This window comes from Hyperolius riggenbachi, chromosome 8, assembly GCF_040937935.1.
Source record: "Hyperolius riggenbachi isolate aHypRig1 chromosome 8, aHypRig1.pri, whole genome shotgun sequence".
NCBI classification, from domain to species: Eukaryota; Metazoa; Chordata; class Amphibia; order Anura; family Hyperoliidae; genus Hyperolius; species Hyperolius riggenbachi.
In genome coordinates this window covers 171,303,897-171,329,087 of record NC_090653.1, presented here as the reverse complement: position 1 = coordinate 171,329,087, position 25,191 = coordinate 171,303,897, and the positions used below count along the sequence as shown (strand labels likewise).

At 44.6% G+C, this 25,191-nt stretch overlaps 1 long non-coding RNA gene across 3 annotated transcripts in view; it reads right to left on the bottom strand.

Moving 5' to 3' along the window:
- LOC137528379 (uncharacterized) overlaps positions 1-25,191 on the bottom strand; it is a 63,538-nt gene that overhangs the window by 8,941 nt on the left and 29,406 nt on the right. The window lies entirely within an intron of this gene.

Here is a 25,191-nt window from a genome sequence, read left to right as displayed (position 1 = left end):
ACAATGTTCATAGATACCTATCCTAAACTTCTTAAAGAAATAAAACTCTCAATGGATTGCTGGAAGAAATACATCTGCCGGTTGGTATGTACAGTATCACAGCCCTGAAAATGACAATATTGCCCAAACTCACATATTTAGAGTCTTGTCTGTTTTGATACCAGCCCATGCAATTGTACAGTTGTAAAAAGAAATGCTATCTTTTGATCCAGATTTTAGGGTCTAAAAGTAGTGCAATTTTTTTCACAAGCTTTTAGATCCTAAAAATCATAATGTTAGATAGATCTGTGACAGCCCTGCACATCACTCTCCTCCCCTTGGTCATGCAGAATTGTTGGAGTAAGAATAAATGTTATTTTATGATACACTACTGTTGTGTCTTCTCTGGGAAGGTAAGTCCACCAGTACCCCCCATTTTATACTGTTTTCAATACATTTTTTCCTGTATTGGCGCCTCTATATTTCTCATAACTCCCCTGGATCCAGCTCGGGGTTACCGCTCTGAGCTGTGGATTTCCAGCCTGAGCCTGACTTAGGGTTACCGCTAAGGAGGTTAAAGACACTAAATCCTTTGTGATGAGAAAATTGTTTTGAAAAAGAATGCCACCAGAGCCCACTATCTTTGGCCATGATTTCGCTCATCTACAACTGCCTAATCTCCCCCACTTCATTAGTCAAACATCTCTATGTAACTAAATAGAAACAAGACTTGTAGGAAATTTAAATTCAGATGGCTTAAAGGACCACTATCACTAACATTTAAAAAAAAATTAAATACATGTCTATGCATGCATACAAAATGTACATTTGTCCCAGAGTAAAATGCACTACAAATAATTTTTTTTCCCTATGTAGCTGTCTCTTATGCTTGGAATACACGGTGCATTTCTCCCTTATTAATCGAGCCGCTGATGGCTCGATTGCTAATTTCCGACGTGTCCGATCACGCGGCGGATCGATTCCACGCTGATAAGGAAGTGCCCATGGGGATGACCGGGAATTTATCCGGGCGGCCGCGGGGACGAGCGGGGACGTGCGGTGACGCGGCGGGAGTCGATCCGGCGGCTGATCGAACCGCCGGGTCGACTCGTGTATTAAAAGCATTACAGTAGGTAGGGAAAATCTTACAGATCTGGCAGGCATCTTTCTCTGGAACAAATGAACATCTTATATGTATATATTTTTAAATTGTACTTTTTTTTGTAATAATGGTCCCTGATTATTCAGCAGCTTTATTTGCTGAAACATAGTGGAAACTAATTTTAATGTCCTACTTAGATGGTACCAAAATGGACAAATACAGCCCTAAAAAGGAATGACTTAAGTTTCCTAGCCTGTGGCAGAAAGGGCACATTTCTCCACATCTGGTGGATGTGTCCTAAAATACAGACTTTGGACAAGAACTATTTAAACTGGTTTACATGGTCAATGAATCCCACATACCAAACTTCCGCAAACAGCTTTTTGGGAGGGTTTTAAACGTGAAAAAAAATAATGGTGGCATAGTATATTCTTAGGTCCCATATCTTCTCTCTTGCAAACAGGTAAGTACGGCTGCCTGGAAATTCTTTATCCTCTCCTGTACAGGATCTTCTCAACAAATTAGCATATTGTGATAAAGTTCATTATGTTCTGTAATGTACTGATAAACATTAGACTTTCATATATTTTAGATTCATTACACACAACTGAAGTAGTTCAAGCCTTTTATTGTTTTAATATTGATAATTTTGGCATACAGCTCATGAACACCCAAATTTCCTATCTCAAAAAATTAGCATATTTCATCTGAATAAAAGAAAAGTGTTTTTAAAACAAAAAAAGTCAACCTTCAAATAATTATGTTCAATTATGCACTCAATACTTGGTCGGGAATCCTTTTGCAGAAATGACTGCTTCAATGCGGCGTGGCATAGAGGCAATCAGCCTGTGGCACTGCTCAGGTGTTATGGAGTCCCAGGATGCTTCGATAGCAGCCTTAAGCTCATCCAGAGTGTTGGGGCTTGCGTCTCTCAACTTTTTCTTCACAATAGCCCACAGATTCTCTATGGGGTTCAGGTCAGGAGAGTTGGCAGGCCAATTGAGCACAGTAATACCATGGTCAGTAAACCATTTACCAGTGGTTTTGGCACTGTGAGCAGGTGCCAGGTCGTGCTGAAAAATGAAATCTTCATCTCCATAAAGCTTTTCAGCAGATGGAAGCATGAACCCACTTTTGAACCAGAAACAGCGGCTGAAGCGCCTGACCTGTGCTACAGAGAAGCAGCACTGGACTGTTGCTCAGTGGTCCAAAGTACTTTTTTTTGGATGAAAGCAACTTTTACATGTCATTCGGAAATCAAGGTGCCAGAGTCTGTAGGAAGAATGGGGAGAGGGGAATGTCAAAATGCCTGAAGTCCAGTGTCAAGTACCCACAGTCAGTGATGGTCTGGGGTGCCATGTCAGCTGCTTGAGTTGGTCCTCTGTATTTTATCAAGGGCAGGGTCAATGCAGCTAGCTATCAGGAGATTTTGGAGCACTTCATGCTTCCATCTGCTGAAAAGCTTTATGGAGATGAAGATTTCATTTTTCAGCACGACCTGGCACCTGCTCACAGTGCCAAAACCACTGGTACACGGTTTACTGACCATGGTATTACTGTGCTCAATTGGCCTGCCAACTCTCCTGACCTGAACCCCATAGAGAATATGTGGGATATTGTGAAGAGAAAGTTGAGAGACGCAAGACCCAACACTCTGGATGAGCTTAAGGCCGCTACAGAAGCATCCTGGGCCTCCATAACACCTGAGCAGTGCCACAGGCTGATTGCCTCCATGCCACACCGCATTGAAGCAGTCATTTCTGCAAAAGGATTCCCGACCAAGTATTGAGTGCATAACTGAACATAATTATTTGAAGGTTAACTTTTTTGTTTTAAAAACACTTTTCTTTTATTGGTCGGATGAAATATGCTAATTTTTTGAGATAGGAATTTTGGGTTTTCATGAGCTGTATGCCAAAATCATCAATAAGAAAAACAATAAAAGGCTTGAACTACTTTAGTTGTGTGTAATGAATCTAAAATATATGAAAGTCTAATGTTTATCAGTACATTACAGAAAATAATGAACTTTATCACAATATGCTAATTTTTTGAGAAGATCCTGTACGTAAGTCTTGATGTGGTCAGATGTAGTATAGTCAATGCATTAGTTTTCATAGACTAAGGCCTTGTTTGCGCTTCTGCTTTAGAGTAGTTCCACCTCCAGAGATCCCAATAAATGATTCTTCCACTCCTAAAAGGTGCAGCTCAGTGCACAATAAAAAAAAGGGGAGATAGGGACTCTCTCAGTGGAATAGATAAAATGCAAAATTTATTTGAGTATGTAGATTTTCAAAATTAGATAAGATAACACTCACATATAGAGGGTCCTACTCCAGTAGGAACCCTCCTGGCAGCAAACGCTTCCCACTCCGTGTGGTACTACAAATATCAGCGATCAGTGTAACATTGCCCGCTCTCGTCCCGACTAGTTTCGGCCTTCCGCCGTCATCAGGGGATACGAGAGCGGGCGGGCAAAACACAAATATATACAATTTGATAGCCATAATTACCTTTTCTAGAGTCAGCATAGTTGCGAATGGCGCCCGCAGTTCGTAGCGGGCACTTCCGGTTGCTGCATTTGTTGCTATATCTGTTGTACCGGAGGATAAGGATTTACCTCTACAGTGGCTGCAGTGTGTGACTCTGTCAAAGAATACAGACTGATATCACGTGAGGCGCCTCTACTATTCCATTGATTGTTTGCGCTTCTATCCGCTTCTGTCCACTTTTTATCAGCACATCAATGTTACAGATTGATACATGTTGCTGAAAAGTGAACAGAAGCGCACAGATGCAAACGAGGCCTTGGGCCTCGTTCACATCATACGCGTTTCCATGCGCATTTGGAAGCACGTATGATGTGGTGACACGCAAGAACAGTAGAATAGCGTAGACAGCCCTTCTGCCATTCACATCTACTGTGATGCGCAGCAGTGCGATGCGCTATGATGCGCTTGCATACTTCTGCTTGCATTTTGCCCGCAAGTGCAGAGCTGACTCATTACTGTCAATGGATGGGATCAGCAGCACAGTGGGTATCGGCACAGATGGCATGCGATCATATGCGTTATGTTTTGATCACACGGCCATCTGCGCTAGTAGATGTGAACGAGGCCTAAAAGCCACCTTGGAAAACTCTCTATGCAAGTTTATGAGGATTTGGAGGCCATGGTACCTACGCTACTTAGGCAATGATTCTCCCTTCTCACTGACTAAGATCTTAAGCCCCAATACCTTTGCACTATTTAAACAACTTTTGGTCAGTATGTGTCATGAACAGAGCCTTAAATCCACCATCCGGCTACTTACCACACCAAGTTAAATATAGCAAATACCAGGCATACTGTAATTCTCTGTCCCAATTAATTGCTCTACCTCTCTCAGAATCAGAATCTTTATTTTCGCCAAGCACGACTAGGTCGTGCCCGGAATTGGTCTTGGCACATACAGAATACAGGCAGGATAGGGTACACAGAATATATCAGAAAGGATCAACACTATATCAGACATTACATACAGAGAAAGACATCCAAGCAAACAACACTCAATTTTTGCATAGTTACACAGCACTCAGGTGTGTGAAGGATGTGTGTGGCGGCAAAAACATGATCACGTTGTGGTGTGGAGTGCGTGGAGAGAGTTTAGTGAGTTTACAGCTGAGGGGAGGAAGCTGTTTCTGTGTCTAGTGGTCCTGGTGTAGATGGACCGATACCTCTGGCCCAAAGAAAGCTGGCTGAAAAAACGGTTGCCTGGGTGTGAGGGGTCATTTACAATCCTCAAAGCTCTGGAGCTCAGCCTTGAGTGGTAGAGGAGGTCCAGAGCGGGTAGTGGTTTTCCTATGATTCTCTCCGCTGATCTGATGACTCTCTGTAATTTGTGTCTGTCGCTGGCGGAGGAGCTGGCATACCAGACTAGGATGGAAGAGCAGAGGACAGATGCAATTGTGGCAGAGTAGAAGCTGGTCAGAGGTTTCGGGGACATGCCGAACTTCTTCAGTTGACGGAGAAAGTACAACCTCTGCTGGGCTTTCCTCTGGATGGAGGAGGTGTTTGCCTTCCACTTCAGGTCATTGGAGATGGTTGTGCCCAGAAGACAGACACAGGGAACTCTTTCCACTTCTTTGTCATCAATACAGATTGGAGGGGGGGCGTTGGCGTGCTTTCTAAAATAAACAATCATCTCAACAGTTTTTGCCGTGTTTAGGACCAGCCCGTTCTCCCTGCACCAGTGGCAGATGCTCTCAACCTGGTGGCGGTACGCTTCCTCATCATTTTTAGTGATGAGGCCGACAATGGTGGTGTCGTCAGCGAATTTGATCACTTTGACGGAGTCCGCTGTGGATCTGCAGGCATTCGTGTACAGGGAGAACAGGAACGGCGACAGGACGCACCCTTGAGGTGCTCCTATATTTGTAATCCGAGGTTGAGAGGAGATGGTGCCTAGCTTAACGACCTGGGATCTGTTGGTGAGTAAGTCTGTGATCCACAGGCGTAGAGTGGGGTGGACCCCGAGTGCGGCAAGGTTCTCCTGGAGTATTTTGGGGCTGATGGTATTGAACGCTGAGCTGAAGTCAAGAAGGAGGATCCTGGCATACGTGCCGGGTTTGTCCAGATGATCATGGACGAGCTCCAGGCAGATATTGATGGGGTCGTCGGTGGACCTGTTTTGCTCTGTATTCGAACTGGTGCTGATCCAGCATGGCCTCAGTGGTGAGCTTGAGGAGGAGGAGCACCATCCTTTCAAGAACCTTCATGATGACTGATGTAAGTGCCACGGGCCTGAAGTTGTTGAGGTCGGTGACGCCCTGCTTTTTGGGGACAGGGATGATGGTGGACCTCTTAAAGCACGCGGGGACTTTCCCGCTCTGAAGGGACTTGTTGAAGATGGAGGAAAGAATAGGGGTGAGCTGTCGAGCGCCGATTTTCAGGCAGGCTGGTGACACACCGTCCGGGCCAGAGGCTTTCCTGACATTTATCCTTAACAAGTGTTGCAGAACATCCGCCTCGTTCACCGGTGGAGGAGGAGAGTTTGGTCTTGGGGTCTCAGTGGCAGGGGGGGGGGAGGTGCCCGTAGCTGTGGGGGAGACTGGTTCTCAAATCTGCAGTAGAATTCACTGAGATTCTCGGCGAGCTCAGCGCTCGGTGTTGCATGCTGCGGGGGAGGCTTATAGTTGGTTGCGGCCTTGAGCCCTTTCCACTCTGCTCGCGAGTCGTTTGAGGAGAGGTTCTGTACCAGTTTATCCGCATAGCCCTTCTTGGCTCCTCAGTTCTCTGTTCAGGTCATTTCTTGCCCTTCTGTATTCATCTTGGTTTCCTGACTTGTGCGCGTCCTCTTTGCTTCTGCGCAGTTGCCGTAGTTTTTTTTGAGAACCACGGTTTGTCGTTACGATAGAGTTTAAAGGTTTTCGTTGGTATGCAATGATTCTCACAGAAGTTAATGTATGAGGTAACATTGTCAGTCCATTCGTCCAAGTTTGGCAATTCCAGGGTCTGCCAGTCTGTGCAGTCGAAGCAAGCCTGAAGTTGTAGCTTCGCTTCGCTTGACCACATTTTTGAAGTTGTAGCTTCGCTTCGCTTGACCACACTTCCTGTTCTCTCCTTAGTCATTTAATTTCCGGTTTTATTTTAATCATTTAGTTTTAAACACCCTCATAAGGACAAGTTTGGTTTATGTTATATCCTGTTTTGTGGTTACCAGTCAGCATGACCGTCTAGAATCAAGTGTAGAACCCAATGTCATGATTATGCCTAGCTGAAAAACTATTATGTTGGTTTGCCTTGAATTGTTATATCTGTTTTGTACTTACATTGTTTTGTTTTTTTTATGCACTCACTCATAAGGCACTGGTTAGAAAGTCAACTTTAACATGTAATTACTAGAGTTGGGCCGAACGGTTCGCCGGCGAACGTGGTTCGCGCGAACTTAGGTGGTTCGCGTGCGGGTGTCGCACGCGAACGTTTTGCGGCAAAAGTTCGCAAAAAATCGGTTCGCCCCATAATGCACCTGAGGGTCAACTTTGACCCTCTACATCACAGTCAGCAGGCCCAGTGTAGCCAATTAGGCTACACTAGCCCCTGGAGCCCCACCCCCCCTTATATAAGGCAGGCAGCGGCGGCCGTTATGGCCACTCGTGTGCCTGCATTAGTGAGAGTAGGGCGAGCTGCTGCAGTCTCTCATAGGGAAAGATTAGTTAGGCTTAACTTCTTCCTGGCTGCATACCTGTTCTGTTCAGTGAGCCCTCAGCCCACTGCATACCTGTACTGTGATCCTGCCACTGCATACCTGTTCATTGATCCTGCCACTGCATACCTGTTCAGTGATCCTGCCAGTGCATACCTGTTCATTGATCCTGCCACTGCATACCTGTTCAGTGATCCTGCCAGTGCATACCTGTTCATTGATCCTGCCACTGCATACCTGTTCAGTGATCCTGCCAGTGCATACCTGTTCATTGATCCTGCCACTGCATACCTGTTCAGTGATCCTGCCAGTGCATACCTGTTCATTGATCCTGCCACTGCATACCTGTTCAGTGATCCTGCCAGTGCATACCTGTTCATTGATCCTGCCACTGCATACCTGTTCAGTGATCCTGCCAGTGCATACCTGTTCATTGATCCTGCCACTGCATACCTGTTCAGTGAACCCGCCACTGCATACCTGTTCTGTTCAGTGAACAGTTTGGTGTGTCAGTGTGAAGCAGTACCTTAATTACACTACCTGATTGATGTATACACATGCAAGATGTTTTAAAGCACTTTAGGCCTGTCATTTAGCATTCAATGTGATTTCTGCCCTTAAAACGCTGCTTTGCGTCAAATCCAGATTTTTCCCGGGGACTTTTGGCATCTATCCCACTCCGCCATGCCCCCCTCCAGGTGTTAGACCCCTTGAAACATCTTTTCCATCACTTTTGTGGCCAGCATAATTTTTTTTTTTTTTCAAAGTTCGCATCCCCATTGAAGTCTATTGCGGTTCGCGAACTTTAACGCGAACCGAACCTTCCGCGAAAGTTCGCGAACCCGGTTCGCGAACCTAAAATCGGAGGTTCGGCCCAACTCTAGTAATTACATGTGCATTCACGCCACATATCGAGATACTGGATTTTCTTGTGTTATTTGGTTCTTGTTCCACATGTTGTCTGTTCAACCAGGTTCTGTTAGTCTACTTAGTATATATTTCTGTTTTTCTATTTAGTACAAACTTATCACAATTAGTGTAACAACAAGTTCCCAAAGTGCCAATGTTCAGTATTGTTGTGTTGAATTGACACATTTTCTTTTTCTTTAAAAAGCCATGCAATTGACAAAAAAATGTAGCAATTACATCATATGAGGCCTATAATTAAAGCTCTGCCAGCAGCAAGCTGCACAGCTGTTGTACTTCTATGCTATATTGATGACACTGAATATCTCATGTGTTTACATATTTGGTACAGTTCTTTTTTTTTCCCTTCAATAAATATAACTGAAACCGAAAAGTAAAGTCCCAAAAAAAAGAGAAATACATAATGTTTATAGATAGAAAATAGCAACAACAGCCATCAGCCTGTATATCCTAGCATGCGTATAATCTAAAGCAATAGGGAGGAAACAAGAGTTGGGGTAGTATATAATGTCTGTATCTAGTGTGTTTTTATGTTGTATTTAATAAGGAGTACAACGTTTCCAGAGGTTGAAGGGGAATGCCCAAGTTCAACTGCATGGAGGATAGTGACATATTGCAAAAGGATCTGAATAGGATGGCTATATGGGCAGATAAATTGTAGATGAAATTCAGTGTTGAAAAATTTAAAGTCATGCATTTTGGTTGTACCAATGGTCTAGCACCATACAAAATAAATGGGATACAGATCAAACTTGGAGAAGGACTTAGGAGTACTCACAACAGTTAAATAATGGGGGAAAAATGTTTAGCCATTTATTTAGGAAAGAGTTCTTTACAGTAAGAGTGATTAAGAGTATAGGTAGCCAGTTGATGATGGCGCCGGATAGGTAGCCACGGCCGCAAGAGCTCTGGCTAGTAACTTTTTTCTCACAGTGCTCTGGCGGCGGCTCCGGAGATCGTCGGGTCGTAATCACCACTGCACCTCTGCTGCCGAGGTGTGTGAAGGTCAGCCGTCCGCTTGCCTGTCGGTCCAGCTGCCAGCCTGTCCGGGACACTCCACCCGATGCCCTCCGCCCGCACAGGCATCTGTGCCCAGGCCTCCGAAGCCTGGAAGGGGGAGCCGTTCACCATGTGCTACAACTACGGCTGAACAGCCTGTGCTGGGGAGTCAGGCATCCCAAGCTGCCAAGGCCGGAATCCTTGCTCTGCCATCGATTTCATCAGAGCCGGCGCAGGCCAAGAACTCAGACTCCTAGTCTCAGGCCACCAATGCATGCTGCAAGGCCGTCGCAGCCCTCCCTCACCAGAAGCTCTGCACTACAGCCAAAAGTTTTGTAAACCATTCAGGCCAGGCTCCAAAGGGTTGATCTTTTTGGAAGCACAGCCACAGGCGCAAGAAGCACAGCTTCCTACCATCCAGACTGGACCAGGCCGCAAGCCTATGGCTACATTTGTGCAAACATGGCCAGGACTGTCACTTGCCACCTAAAGGGGGACCCTCAGACTCTCTCCTTTTTTCTCTCTTCTCTCTCTCCATCTGCACTTTCAAGGACATGCGGTGGGGTGTCTGTAATTGCTGCAGAGTAGTGAGCGCCGCACAGACAGGGTCTGCTCCACTCGACATAGCACTCAGACGGACCCCACGGGGCCTCCTCCGCCCTATTAATGTATTGTGTAACATGCTATGCTTAATGTATGTTGACTGCTTGTATATCTCTGCTATTGCTGTAACTACTATCTTGCTGTTACTGTACCATCGCCGACCCTGTATGTGCCAAAAATAATTCCGGGTACAACCCCCGTTGTACTTGGCGAAATAAATGATTCTGATTCTGATTCTGGAAAATGTGGTGGACCCAGCTCTAGATAGACTCAGACCGGGAGGCAGAGTGTTCCCAGCCTTACTTCAATGGAGGGATACATATGCATTACATGATATTTGGAGGTGGAAGTTTCCCAACACTAAAACGTTTTCATGTTTTTCTGATTCATACAGAACTATGTCTAGAATAGATATATGCTTTGGTTCAGCAGACTTATTGCCCATGGTAGATTCTATAGGCTATCTCTCACATGGAATTTCAGATCATGCTCCTTTAATCTGTCAATTACAATATCCCAATGTCATTTCCTCTGCCCTGTGGCACATGAGCCCTTGCTGGCTGGAGGATGAAACAGTTCTTAGGGAGTGCCAGAAAGGTGTTGCGGAATACTGGGCAATAAATGAGGGCACCGCGGGACGACTTGTGTGCTGGGACGCAGGGAAGGCAGTGGCCAGAGGTTCCTTCAAAGCCGCTCTGTCTATTATAAGACAGAATGAAGTGGCTTCCCAAGCATACCTTGAGAAAGAAACTGCAGAAGTGCAAACGCAATTATTAACTCAGCCCTCTGATGTTAATTATGAAGTGTGGCAAACAGCGCGACGAAAATTTGAAGTTAAAATATTGGAAAGAACCAAAAGAAAAGATATAATTCAATCTCAACGTTTCTTTGAGTTTGGCAATAAGTGCAGTAAATTACTTACATATTTATTAAACTCTGCATCTGGTTCCTCAATAATCCCGCACATTGTGTCGCCCTCTGGTGTTACCTACCACACCTCACCTGACATAGCAAAATTCTTCACAGAATTCTATACTGAATTGTACTCCACTAAATTAGGCCCAGTAGATGATAAAATTGCAGTTTTTCTTAGGGATCTGGATCTGCCGGTACTGTCAGCAGAGGCAATTGCTGCATTAGATGCCCCAATAACCGCACATGAAATAATAACTGCAATAACCACATTCAAACGTAATAAAGCCTCGGGCCCTGATGGCATACCCATCGAGTGGTACGTTAAAAATAAAACACTAATTGTCCCTCACCTTGTCAATTTATTTAATCATATTTTTGAAACTAAACTACTCCCTGAATCCATGTACGAAGCACTCATAACTCTCATTCGAAAGCCCAATAAAGACCCCTCCTCTTGCGATTCCTATCGTCCAATTTCTCTAATTAATACGGATGCCAAAATACTTACCAAAATCCTCGCTTCACGGCTTAATGAGCACATCGCCTCTATAGTGCACCTTGATCAGACAGGTTTTATACCTGGGAGCTCTACTAGGCTTAATGTCAGAAGATTGTACTAATTTACAATATCCACATAAAAATACGGGAACAAGAGTTATACTCTCACGTGATGCGACTAAGGCATTTGATTCTGTTGAATGGCAGCAGTCTTAAAGCATTTTGGTTTTGGAGAATCCTTTCAGCGCTGGTTCCAAATTTTACAGTATATGATAAACCCAAAGCTAAACTCAGAATCAATTCCCTTATTTCTCCCACCTTTACAATCACAAGAGGAACTAGACAGGGATGTCCCCTCTCACCCCTCTTATTTGCCCTTGCAATTGAGCCGCTTGCCCAAGCAATTCGTCTTGATCGTAACATACAGGGACTCAAGATTAATTGCATTGAGGAACGCGTATCGTTATACGCGAACGACATGTTGATTTTTCTGGCAGATCCAGGTCCCTCATTAACAAAAGTATTGGAAATATATGACCTTTTTCATAAAATATCTGGATTATCTATAAACTTGTCAAAATCAGTGCTTCTCCCGCTAGACTCTTTTGATAAGCCAATTATAACTAAAAAATCCAAACTTCAAAGTGTTGATAGCTTTAAATACCTGGGAATTAAAATCACCCCATCAACGACTTCCTTCATAAATAGTAATGTGATCCCCACTATTGATGCAGTGGAAGCAAAACTAAAAAAGTGGATCACTCTCCCTCTTAATGTCTGTGGCAGAGTATGCATTATAAAAATGGTAATTGCCCCCAAACTCCTGTATGTGATGCAGATGTCCCCAGACTGGATTCCCCGCTCCATATTCAAACGCATAGACTCAATGATAATCTCATTCATCTGGTCAGATTCAACAACTCGTATTGCACTTTCCACCCTGCAACTCTCTACAAATTATGGAGGCCTAGCGGCTCCTCATTTCTTCAAGTACTACTTGGCGAAACAATTAATACCTATACAAAGTTGGCTGGGTGGAGACAGGGCAGATCCCAGTCTGGCGGCAGAAGCAGATATTGCAGGATCTTATGAATCTCTATGTGGAGCCATATATAGGTACAGAGTATTAAATGACCGGGAAGGTACTAACCTAATCCAAACCACTATCAAAATATATAAAAAGACCTGCAAACTTCTTGGAGAACCCACCCAGTATGTATCGCAAAACTCACCGTTATGGGGTAGTCCTAACCTCTTGGAACTACAATCTGTCCCAGATATATCCTTTTGGCACAACCATGATATCAAATATATTTCACAGCTTTTTATAGGAGGTTCTTTCAAAGCTTTCAACACTCTAAGATCTGAATTTAACTTACCTAGACATGCTCTATTCAGATATTTTCAGTTGAGACATGCCATTAAAACACAATTAGGAACGGCCAATGTTCTATTGGCACCTTCAAACTTAGAAAGACTACTCTTAAGTCATGAAAAATCTAAAAAATCACCACTTTATACACCTTCCTCATGGCCCAAGGTAATGACCAAAAAATACAAAACATCTGGGGAAAATGGCAAAAGGCTGACTCCTCCTTGACACAAGAGAAATGGAAGGAATTAGTTGAAATTTTTCCCAAAGTAGCATCTAATGACAGACTTATTAACATAAAATGGCTACTTCAGGCATACCTCTCGCCACGACGCTTGTCCCAAATGAGTCCAATCCATGAAAATCATTGTTTAAAGTGTAAAGCTCCTAATGCAGATTTCTTACACTGTGTATGACACTGTTCATTGGTCAACAAGTACTGGAAGTCAGTGATACATTTTATTAGAGATAAGCTCTCTCTACCAGTTATCCTTGATTTTAAACTCTGTATGTTGGGAATGGTGGAAGATATAGCCTGTTCCAAGAACCAGCTAATCCTATTAAGAATTCTATTATTTTATGCTAGGAAAAATATAGTCTTGAAATGGAAATTACCATCTCCCCCCTCTCTGATAGAGCTGTTTAAAGGGAACCAGAGAGGAAGCACCCTTGTGTATTTTACCATGTATATCAGTAAGAACATTAGAGAAAACACTTACCATGCTCTCTGTTTCGTCCTCACTGCTAAAAGTGTCTGTTAACAGCAGTCACAAGAATCCCAGACTGAGCAATTAAATCTGGCTTTGCTGGGAATGATTATTGCTGAGTCATTATAGCAAAGCCACAAGGGGGCAGGCTTGGGCTTGAAATAACACCACAGAAGACAGACTTAGCTATAATCTTTCTGTAGCAAAGCTAGACGGAGCAGCCTGACTTCTCAGTCGGGGATTCTTATCAGACGTGATAACAGTCAGATTACACAGAGAACAATGAAACAAAGGGCAGATTAGGTGTTTACTGTCATGTTCCCACTGATTTATAAGGTAAAATACAAGAGGGTGCTTCATCTCTGGTTCTCTTTAAGCTCACGTATCAAGTGAGAAACCAATTCACTAAATTTGACAAAGTTTGGAGTAGATGGGTTAACGCCTTTGATTCCACGATTCCCATTCATATTTCAGTACAAGACTACCAGTGACATAGCTAGAACCGTTAAAATTTTACAGATTGAATGCATATTTTTTTGTGTCGGATTTAACCCAAGAATTATGAACTCTGTTAACATTTCCGCTTGTCTCAAAAACGATTGTAATACTGTATATTTACTATATCTTTATTGGTCACCTACCGGACAGATTGTGGTTTTTGGTTTGTTTTTTTATCTTTCTTTATGTTATGGTATTTTTACTTACATGAAAAATTCAAATAAAAAATTCTCTTAAAAAAAAAAAAAAGTGTGATTAAAATGTGAAATGCATTGCCACAGGAAGTAGTTATGGCAAATTATATATCTACATTTAAGGGAGCTTAGATGCTTTCCCTGCGTTGAAAGATATCCATGGCTATAAATACTAGATAATTCCCAAAGGTGTTGATCCAGGGAATTTATCTGAGTGCCATCTGGATTGGGAAGGAATATTTTTTCTTTTTGGGGCTAATTGGACTATGCCTTTTAAGGGCTTTCCCCCTTTCTCTGTATCAACAGGGATGAGTGAGGATGCAGGCTGGTGTACTTTATTTTCTGTTTGGACTCGATGAACGTATGTATTTTTTCAACCCAAATAACTATGTAACTATATTTGTCTGCAAAAGTGAGTTTCAAACTACGACTAATAGTAAAAATAAATTTGTATTCAGTACTCTATATTTGGGTACACATTACCATTAGTGCTAGGGGCACCTTATTTCTTCTGACAACTCTCTCTCTCTCTCTCTCTCTCTCTCTCTCTCTCTCTCTGCTTTTAAATCACATTTCACTCCTCACACAGCTCACAAAGGCATTTCCATAGAGTTGGGCCGAACGGTTCGCCTGCGAACGGTTCCATGCGAACTTCAATGGTTCGCGTTCGCGTCCCGCAGGCGAACTTTTGTGGAAGTTCGGTTCGTCCCATAATGCACCATGAGGGGCAACTTTGACCCTCTACATCACAGTCAGCAGGCCCAGTGTAGCCAATTAGGCTACACTAGCCCCTGGAGCCACTCCCCCCTAATAAAAAGCAGGCAGCGGCGGCCATTACACTCACTCGTGTGCCTGCGTTAGTGAGAGTAGGGCGAGCTGCTGCAGACTGTGTCTCATAGGGAAAGATTAGTTAGGCTTAGCTTGTTCCTGGCTGCATACCTGTTCTGTTCAGTGAGCCCACTGGATACCTGCATACCTGTTCAGTGAACATGCCACTGCATACCTGTTCTTTGAACCCACCACTGCATACCTGTACTGTGAACCCACCACTGCATACCTGTTCAGTGAACCCACCACTGCATACCTGTTCAGTGAACCCACCACTGCATACCTGTTCAGTGAACCTGCCACTGCATACCTGTTCTGTGAACCCACCACTGCATACCTGTTCTGTGAACCTGCCACTGCATACCTGTTCTGTGAACCCACCACTGCATACCTGTTCAGTGAACCCACCACTGCATACCTGTTCAGTGAACCTGCCACTGCATACCTGTTCTGTGAACCCACCACTGCATACCTGTTCTGTGAACCCACCACTGCATACCTGTTCAGTGAGCCCACCACTGCATACCTGTTCTGTGAACCCACCACTGCATACCTGTTCTGTGAACCCACCACTGCATACCTGTTCAGTGAACCCACCACTGCATACCTGTTCTGTGAACCCACCACTGCATACCTGTTCAGTGAACCCACCACTGCATACCTGTTCAGTGAACCTGCCACTGCATACCTGTACTGTTCAGTGAACCCGCCACTGCATACCTGTTCTGTTCAGTGAACCCGCCACTGCATACCTGTTCTGTTCAGTGAACCCGCCACTGCATTCCTGTTCAGTGAACCCGCCACTGCATACCTGTTGTGTTCAGTGAACCCGCCACTGTATACCTGTTCAGTAAACCTGCCACTGCATACCTGTTCTGTGAACCCACCACTTCATACCTGTTCTGTTCAGTGAACCCACCACTGCATACCTGTTCTGTTCATCAGCCAGGCGACCATATGGGCTGTAAAGCCACCAAAACCTGCACTCTCGCCATGGTGCGCACCAGTCCAGCACGGCCGTCACTACACAAACAGCTGTTTGCGGTGCGTTACACGGTCAGTTTGGTGTGTCAGTGTGAAGCAGTACCTTAATTACACTACCTGATTGATGTATACACATGCAAGATGTTTTAAAGCACTTTAGGCCTGTCATTTAGCATTCAATGTGATTTCTGCCCTTAAAACGCTGCTTTGCGTCAAATCCAGATTTCTCCCGGGGACTTTTGGCATGTATCCCACTCCTCCACCTGGGGGTCCAGGTGTTAGACCCCTTGAAACATCTTTTCCATCACTTTTGTGTCCAGCATAATTTTTTTTTTCAAAGTTCGCATCCCCATTGAAGTCTATTGCGGTTCGCGAACTTTTACGCGAACCGAACCTTACGCGGAAGTTCGCGAACCCGGTTCGCGAATCTAAAATCGGAGGTTCGGCCCCACTCTATTCCCATTGTGACTAAATAATTTCCTGCACAAGGGGGTTGCTATCAGCTACTTATTTTATGCCCCAACAATTACAATTTTTCACACATTTTTACTATTGTGGGAAAGTAATAAAGATTTGGAGCAAAGTGAAATGTATAGTCCACACTCCAGACAAGGTCACAAATCTCCTTCACTGTGTATCCCTCACAGCATAAAAGAGAGTCCAAAGCGAAGGTAGACAAGCAGATCAGGTAGCCTGTTGCTGTAATATTGTTGTAAAATAACTAGCAGTCATTGAGATGTATACACATGACTCCTGACTGGTTGATTGTGATATAACACTTCTCTGCAGTATATAACTTTCAAGGTTCTGGTTGCTTTGTTCTGAGAGGGAAAAACACACTGATAAAGACAAACAGATAATGCTTTTGTGAGTAGTCAGATAAGTAAAAACATTAAACACACATTACTAAAAACGTAACCCATTACCACCACCTGAATAAGATTCTTTCAGCCAGGTGTGTAACTAAAAATCATGGGGCCCCCAGAAAAACTTTTATGGAGGCCCCCAACGTTCCCACCCTTTCCATTTCCTCCCCCTGGTGACTCTCACAGTCTGGGGACCCCCTTACAGCTCTGGCCTCCTGTGGTCACAGGGGCTGCTCCCCTGTAGTTATGCCCCTGCTTTCAGCAAGATGATTGCTAGACTATACACTGAGGGGTTGATAGCAACGCTCTGTGCAGGAAAATGGTCCAGTCCCGTCAGAGCTATCAGATTCTGTGTCTGGAAATAACAGAATGATTTTACAACAGAGAGGCAGAGCTGTGTGAAGAAAGTACGGTAATTGCTCCTAGTGCTTATGGTAATACGTGCCATAACATACAGCCTTAAAGAAAAATTATTTTGACCTGCAGATGCGCCCCTACCTTATGGACCTGATTCACATGTCACGAAATACATTAATTAAAATTGTAACTTTTAACCACTTCACAACTGAGGGGTTTTACCCCTTGAGCACCAGAGCAATTTTCACCTTTCAGCGCTCCTTCCATTCATTCGTCTATAACTTTATCATTACTTATCACAATGAAATGAACTATATCTTGTTTTTTCCGCCACCAATTAGGCTTTCTTTAGGTGGGACATTATGCCAAGAATTATTTTATTCTAAATGTGTTTAATGGGAAAATAGGAAAAAATGTGGGAAAAAATGTATTATTTTTCAGTTTTTGGCCTTTATAGTTTTTAAATAATGCATGCTACTGTAATTAAAACCCATGAAATGTATTTGCCCTTTTGTCACGGTTATAAAACCATTTAAATTATGTCCCTATCACAATGTTTAGTGCCAATATTTTATTTGGAAATAAAGGTGCATTTTTTTCAGTTTTGCGTCCATCCCTAATTACAAGCCCATAGTTTATAAAGTAACAGTGTTATACCCTCTTGACATAAATATTTAAAAAGTTCAGTCCCTAAGGTAACTATTTATGTATTTTTTTAATTGTAATATTTTTTTTTTTTAACCAGTTCACATCCTAACTACAGGATCATCACGTCGTTGTAAGTGGCTCACGAAAGCCACACGACGTGATTATAAGTCACTTCACTTTAATGAGCACAGCGTGCCTGGGCTCATTTACCCCCCTCCCTCTAACTACACTAACTAAGGATTCCCTCCGATCCTCCCACTCCCCGCTCGATCCCTTTTAATTGAGCATCTCCCCCCCCCCTTCTTCCCCCATGCTGCAATGCTGGATAAGCATGAAACCAACATACCTTACCTCGTTCCAGCGTGCGATCAGCCTCCCCTCCGTGCATCACCGCTGCCTGCAGCATTATGCCGAACGAATCGGGTCCCGGCTTGATGACGTCATAAAGCCGGGACCCGATCCGTTCGGCATAATGACACAGGCAGCGGTGATGCACGGAGGGGAGGCTGATCACGCTGGAACGAGGTGAGGTATGTTGTTTTCATGCTTATCCAGCATTGCAGCATGAGGGAAGAAGGGGGGGGGGTTGGGGGGGGGTCAGCATTTCGCCACACATGGCTATCTGAGGGGGGGGGGTTGGGGTGGCACATGGCTATCTATAGGGCAGGGGGGGCAGAGGCACACTTTGCTATCTATGGGGGGGGCGCAAATGGTCTGGCTATCTATGGGGAGGGGGAATAATACAGCACATCTGGCTATCTATGGGTATGTGTAAAAATACACCCCAAAACACAACATACTACTTCTCCTGAGTACGGCAATACCACATGTATGGCACTTTTTTGCAGCCTAACTGCGCTAAGGGGCCCAAAGTACAATGAGCACCTTTAGGCTTTACAGGGGTGCTTACAAATTAGCACCCCCCAAAATGCGAGGACAGTAAACACACCCCACAAATGACCCCATTTTGGAAAGTAGACACTTCAAGGTATTCAGAGAGGGGCATGGTGAGTCCGTGGCAGATTTCATTTTTTTTTGTCGCAAGTTAGAAGAAATGGAAACTTTTTTTTTTTTTTAACAAAGTGTCATTTTCCGCTTACTTGTGACAAAAATTAATAGCTTCTATGAACTCACTATGCCTCTCAGTGAATACTTTGGGATGTCTTCTTTCCAAAATGGGGTGATTTGGGGGGTATTTATACTATCCTGGAATTCTAGCCCCTCATGAAACATGTCAGGTGGTCAGAAAAGTCATAGATGCTTGAAAATGGGAAAATTCACTTTTTGCACCATAGTTTGTAAACGCTATAACTTTTACCCAAACCAATAAATATACACTGAATGGGTTTTTTTTAATCAAAAACATGTTTGTCCACATTTTTTGCGCTGCATGTATACAGAAATTTTACTTTATTTGAAAGATGTCAGCACAGAAAGTTAAAAAAAACATTTTTTTGCCAAAATTCATGTCTTTTTTGATGAATATAATAAAAAGTAAAAATCGCAGGAGCAATCAAATAGCACCAAAAGAAAGCTTTATTAGTGACAAGAAAAGGAGCCAAAATTCATTTAGGTGGCAGGTTGTATGAGCGAGCAATAAACCGTGAAAGCTGCAGGAGAAGTAGTATGTTGTGTTTTGGGGTGTATTTTTACACATACCCATGCTGGGAGGGAGAAATACCTCTGTAAATGACAATCTTTTGATTTTTTTTACACACAATTGTCCATTTACAGAGTTATTTCTCCCACCCAGCATGGGTATGTAAAGTCCAATGAGTACCTTTAGGATTTCACAGGTCATTTTGAGAAATTTCGTTTCAAGACTACTCCTCACGGTTTAGGGCCCCTAAAATGCCAGGACAGTATAGGAACCCCACAAATGACCCCATTTTAGAAAGAAGACACCCCAAGGTATTCCGTTAGCAGTACGGTGAGTTCATAGAAGATTTTATTTTTTGTCACAAGTTAGCGGAAAATGACACTTTGTGAAAAAAAACAATAAAAATCAATTTCCGCTAACTTGTGACAAAAAATAAAATTAGTTAGGGTTGCAGTTAGGGTGCAAAAAAGTGCCACACATGTGGTATCGCCGTACTCGGGAGAAGTAGTACAATGTGTTTTGGGGTGTATTTTTACACATACCCATGCTGGGTGGGAGAAATAACTCTGTAAATGGACAATTGTGTGTAAAAAAAATCAAAAGATTGTCATTTACAGAGGTATTTCTCCCACCCAGCATGGGTATGTGTAAAAATACACCCCAAAACACATTATACTACTTCTCCCGAGTACGGCGATACCACATGTGTGGCACTTTTTTGCACCCTAACTGCGCTAAGGGGCCCAAAGTCCAATGAGTACCTTTAGGATTTCACAGGTCATTTTTGTTTCAAGACTACTCCTCACGGTTTAGGGCCCCTAAAATGCCAGGGCAGTATAGGAAGTAGGAACCCCACTAATGACCCCATTTTAGAAAGAAGACACCCCAAGGTATTCCGTTAGGAGTATGGTGAGTTCATAGAAGTTTTTATTTTTTTGTCACAAGTTAGCGGAAATTGATTTTAATTGTTTTTTTTCACAAAGTGTCATTTTCCGCTAACTTGTGACAAAAAATAAAATCTTCTATGAACTCACCATACTCCTAACGGAATACCTTTGGGTGTCTTCTTTCTAGAATGGGGTCATTTGTGGGGTTCCTATACTGCCCTGGCATTTTAGGGGCCCTAAACCGTGAGGAGTAGTCTTGAAACCAACAATGTCGCAAAATGACCTGTGAAATCCTAAAGGTACTCATTGGACTTTGGGCCGCTTAGCGTACTTAGGGTGCAAAAAAGTGACACATATGTGGTACCGCCGTACTCAGGAGAAGTAGTATAATGTGTTTTGGGGTGTATTTTTACACATACCCATGCTGGGTGGGAGAAATATCTCTGTAAATGACAATTGTTTGATTTTTTTACACACAATTGTCCATTTACAGAGAGATTTCTCCCACCCAGCATGGGTATGTGTAAAAATACACCCCAAAACACATTATACTACTTCTCCTGAGTACGGCGATACCACATGTGTGACACTTTTTTGCAGCCTAGGTGCGCTAAGGGGCCCAACGTCCTAATCTCAGGTCATTTTGAGGCATTTGTTTTCTAGACTACTCCTCACGGTTTAGGGCCCCTAAAATGCCAGGGCAGTATAGGAACCCCACAAGTGACCCCATTTTAGAAAGAAGACACCCCAAGGTATTCCGTTAGGTGTATGGCGAGTTCATAGAAGATTTTATTTTTTTTCACAAGTTAGTGAAAAATGACACTTTATGAAAAAAAAACAAAAATCAATTTCCGCTAACTTTTGACAAAAAATAAAATCTTCTATGAACTCGTCATACACCTAACAGAATACATTGGGGTGTCTTTTTTTCTAAAATGGGGTCAGTTTGTGGGGTTCCTATACTGCCCTGGCATTCTACGGGCCCAAAACCGTGAGTAGTCTGGAAACCAAATGACTCAAAATGACTGTTCAGGGGTATAAGCATCTGAAAATGTTGATGACAGGTGGTCTATGAGGGGGCGAATTTTGTGGAACCGGACATAAGCAGGGTGGCCTTTTAGATTGTTTAGGTTGTATTGGGCCTGATCTGATGGATAGGAGTGCTAGGGGGTGACAGGAGGTGATTGATGGGTGTCTCAGGGGGTGGTTAGAGGGGAAAATAGATGCAATCAATGCACTGGGGAGGTGATCGGAAGGGGGTCTGAGGGGGATCTGAGGGTTTGGCCAAGTGATCAGGAGCCCACACGGGGCAAATTAGGGCCTGATCTGATGGGTAGGTGTGCTAGGGGGTGACAGGAGGTGATTGATGGGTGTCTCAAGGTGTGATTAGAGGGGGGAATAGATGCAAGCAATGCACTGGCGAGGTGATCAGGGCTGGGGCATGAGGGCATTCTGAGGGTGTGGGCGGGTGATTGAGTGCCCTAGGGGCAGATAGGGGTCTAATCTGATAGGTAGCAGTGACAGGGGGTGATTGATGGGTAATTAGTGGGTGTTTAGGGTAGAGAACAGATATAAACACTGCACTTGAGAGGTGATCTGACGTCGGATCTGCGGGCGAACTATTGGTGTGGGTGGGTGATCAGATTGCCCACAAGGGGCAGGTTAGGGGCTGATTGATGAGTGGCAGTGACAGGGGGTGATTGATGGGTGGCAGTGACAGGGGGTGATTGATGGGTGATCAGTGGTTTATTACAGGGAAGGACAGATGTAAATAATGCCCTGGCGAATTGATAAGGGGGGGTCTGAGGGCAATCTGAGCGTGTAGGCGGGTGATTGGGTGCCGGCAAGGGGCAGATTAGGGTCTGATCTGATGGGTAACAGTGACAGGTGGTGATAGGGGGTGATTGATGGGTAATTAGTGGGTGTTTAGAGGAGACAATAGATGTAAACGCTGCGCTTGGGTGGTGATCTGATGTCGGATCTGCGGGCGATCTATTGGTGTGGGTGGGTGATCAGATTGCCCGCAAGGGGCAGGTTAGCGGCTGATTGATGGGTGGCAGTAACAGGGGGTGATTGATGGGTGGCAGTGACAGGGGGTGATTGATGGGTGATTGACAGGTGATTGACAGGTGATCAGTGGGTTATTACAGGGAAGCACAGATGTAAATATTGCACTGGCGAATTGATAAGGGGGGGGGGGGTCTGAGGGTGATGGGTGGCAGTAACAGGGGGTGATTGATGGGTGGCAGTGACAGGGGGTGATTGATGGGTGATTGACAGGTGATTGACAGGTGATTGACAGGTGATCAGTGGGTTATTACAGGGAAGCACAGATGTAAATATTGCACTGGCGAATTGATAAGGGGGGGTCTGAGGGCAATCTGAGCGTGTAGGCGAGTGATTGGGTGCCCGCAAGGGGCAGATTAGGGTCTGATCTGATGGGTAACAGTGACAGGTGGTGATAGGGGGTGATTGATGGGTGATTGATGGGTAATTAGTGGGTGTTTAGAGGAGAGAATAGATGTAAACACTGCGCTTGGGTGGTGATCTGATGTCGGATCTGCGGGCGATCTATTGGTGTGGGTGGGTGATCAGATTGCCCGCAAGGGGCAGGTTAGGGGCTGATTGATGGGTGGCAGTGACAGGGGTGATTGATGGGTGGCAGTGACAGGGGGTGATTGATGGGTGATTGACAGGTGATTGACAGGTGATCAGTGGGTTATTACAGGGAAGGACAGATGTAAATAATGCCCTGGCGAATTGATAAGGGGGGGTCTGAGGGCAATCTGAGTGTGTAGGCGGGTGATTGGGTGCCCGCAAAGGGCAGATTAGGGTCTGATCTGATGGGTAACAGTGACAGGTGGTGATAGGGGGTGATTGATGGGTGATTGATGGGTAATTAGTGGGTGTTTAGAGGAGAGAATAGATGTAAACACTGCGCTTGGGTGGTGATCTGATGTCGGATCTGCGGGCGATCTATCGGTGTGGGTGGGTGATCAGATTGCCCGCAAGGGGCAGGTTAGAGGCTGATTGATGGGTGGCAGTGACAGGGGGTGATTGATGGGCGATTGACAGGTGATTGACAGGTGATCAGGGGGGATAGATGCATACAGTACACAGGGGGTGGGGGGTCTGGGGGGGGGTCTGGGGAGAATCTGAGGGGTGGGGGGGTGATCAGGAGGGGGCAGTGGGCAGGGGGGGGGAGATTAAAAAAAATAGCGTTGACAGATAGTGACAGGGAGTGATTGATGGGTGATTAGGGGGGTGATTGGGTGCAAACAGTGGTCTGGGGGGTGGGCAGGGGGGGGTCTGAGGGGTGCTGTGGGCGATCTGGGGCAGGGGGGGAGAAATCAGTGTGCTTGGGTGCAGACTAGGGTGGCTGCAGCCTGCCCTGGTGGTCCCTCGGACACTGGGACCACCAGGGCAGGAGGCAGCCTGTATAATACACTTTGTAAACATTACAAAGTGTATTATACACTTTGTATGCGGCGATCGCGGGGTTAACATCCCGCCGGCGCTTCCGTGTGGCCGGCGGGATGTTGCGGCGGGTGAGCGGTGACAGGCGCCGGCGGAGGATCGCGTCACGGATGACGCGATCGCTCCGCCCATGCCCCTACAAGGACCGCCGCCTTTGGGCATGAGCTGGTCCTTGCGGGGTCCACTTCCCGGCCGCCTCTGTGCATTAGGCGGTCGGGAAGTGGTTAAATAGAGAACAAAAAAAAACAAGAATGAAAGATAATTATAAGCTCAGAGTAAGAACCTTAGTTTATGAGAAGCGAGAAGAAAAAAAAATTACAATGAGCACTAAGTAGAAATAAAAAGGAGAGAGAGAAGAAATAAGAGGACTGACAGACAAGAAAAGAAGAGTGAAAGGATAGAGAGGAGAGGTTGAGCAGAGCCATTGTAGGCTTCTAATAACACTATTTCCTTCCATTAATAAATATTAACCCATCTTTCACATATTGATGGTGATATACATTATCCTGTAACTAGGGACAGATCTAGGGGGGGGGGGGCAGACGGGTCTCTTTCCCCAGGCGCAGTTTGTTGAATTCTTAAAAAGGCAGCAACATTTGGATGGGGAATGGCAGTTTAGGTGCCAAAACCTGACGTTTAGGCGCCAAAACTGGATGGGGAATGGCAGTTTAGGCGCCAAAACCTGACCTTGCCCCAGGCACAACTTGGTCTAGATCCGTCCCTGCCTGTAACGAGATTGACAAAGGCTATGACATTGTGGAAATAACAAAGACATGGATGGATGAAAGCCATGACTGGATAGGGAATTTAGAGCGATACAATGTGTTTAGAAAGGATAGAGCAGGGGAAAAAAGGTTGGAGGGGTTTGTCTCTTTGTTAAGAACTCTTTTACAGCTGTCGTGAATGATGAGATGGTGGATGAAGATTGTGAAGATGTGCAGTCCGTTTGGGTAAATATTCATGGTGAAAGCTGGATATAGCCAAGAAAAGGGATATAGCCTGAGAAATCTGACTACTATGACCTAACTCCTCCCTACTCTCACACAGATCTCTCCCCTGGTGGTGCCTAACCCTAAGACCCCCCCTGGTGGTGCCTAAACCAAAGACCTCCCTTTTGGTGCCTAACCCTAAAACCCCCTGTTGTTGCCTAACCCTTAGACCCTTCCTAGTGGTGCCTAGTCCTAAGAACCTCCCTGGTGGTGCCTAACCTTAAAACCCCCTTGGGGGTTCCTAACCATAAGACACCTCCCTGGTGGTGCCTAACCCTAAGACCCCCTGGTGGTGCGTAACTCTATGACCTCCCTGGTGGTAGCTAACCCTAATACCCCCATTGGTGGTGGATAATCCTAATAATCATAATAATAAAAAAAAAAGTTATAATGCCTAACCCTAAACCCCTGGTGGTGCAGAACTTTAATCCCCCATGGTGATGTCTAATCTTTGCCACATTTGATGTCAAAGAAATATGTTATTTTGAACTGATATAACTGAATTAACTTTGCAGTTATTGATTTGTAAGAAATGTTTGAAATCCTGTATGATTTTCGTTCCACTTCTCACCTGTACA